The sequence below is a fragment of the Alligator sinensis genome, unplaced genomic scaffold (assembly GCF_000455745.1).
Source record: "Alligator sinensis unplaced genomic scaffold, ASM45574v1 scaffold550_1, whole genome shotgun sequence".
Lineage (NCBI taxonomy): Eukaryota > Metazoa > Chordata > Crocodylia > Alligatoridae > Alligator > Alligator sinensis.
The window spans coordinates 981,750-982,230 of NW_005841980.1; the positions used below are offsets into that span (position 1 = coordinate 981,750).

Genomic DNA, 481 nt, shown 5'->3' on the forward strand with positions numbered 1-481 from the left:
GATACGCATCCCCTTGGCCGCACCTGTCTGCTTGCCAATGCTGCTTCCCAGCTGGTCCCGCTGTGCCCTGCAGCTCCCACGCATGTGCCCTATCCCAGGCACGGCACCGCGGGACTTTGGCATGTCCGTCCTGCCCCCGTGGCACACCTGACTCAGGCATCAGGCAGCATTTCCAGCTGAGCACATGCCCAGAGCTGTCCAGGACACGTGGGGCCATGGCATGTGCTGAGCAGGACACGCGTGCAAGGGTCTGGTCTCACCACGGATGTGGCCTCTGTGTCACCATCACCAGGATGTCTCCTGTGCCGGCACCTGGATTTTTAAATGAATTAATGAGCCTATTATAGCCTGGGGGAGCGTGGAGGGGACCCTCCCACTGACCTGGAATAGCCAGGTGCAGATGTGTGTGAGCCCCTGTCCTGGGACAGCACCTCTGGCTGAGCCCATGGGGCAGAGAGGAGCAGCGAGGCGGGAAGCCGTA

The 481-nt window shown here is 61.7% G+C and overlaps 1 long non-coding RNA gene across 6 annotated transcripts in view; it reads right to left on the bottom strand.

Annotated features, from left to right (window-relative positions):
• Window positions 1–481, bottom strand: part of LOC112549855 — a 29,711-nt gene that overhangs the window by 11,778 nt on the left and 17,452 nt on the right. For all 6 annotated transcript variants that reach the window (XR_003093422.1, XR_003093418.1, XR_003093421.1 and 3 more), the window contains one exon: window positions 24–312. This is a non-coding gene — a long non-coding RNA (uncharacterized LOC112549855). The remainder of the gene's footprint in view (window positions 1–23; window positions 313–481) is intronic.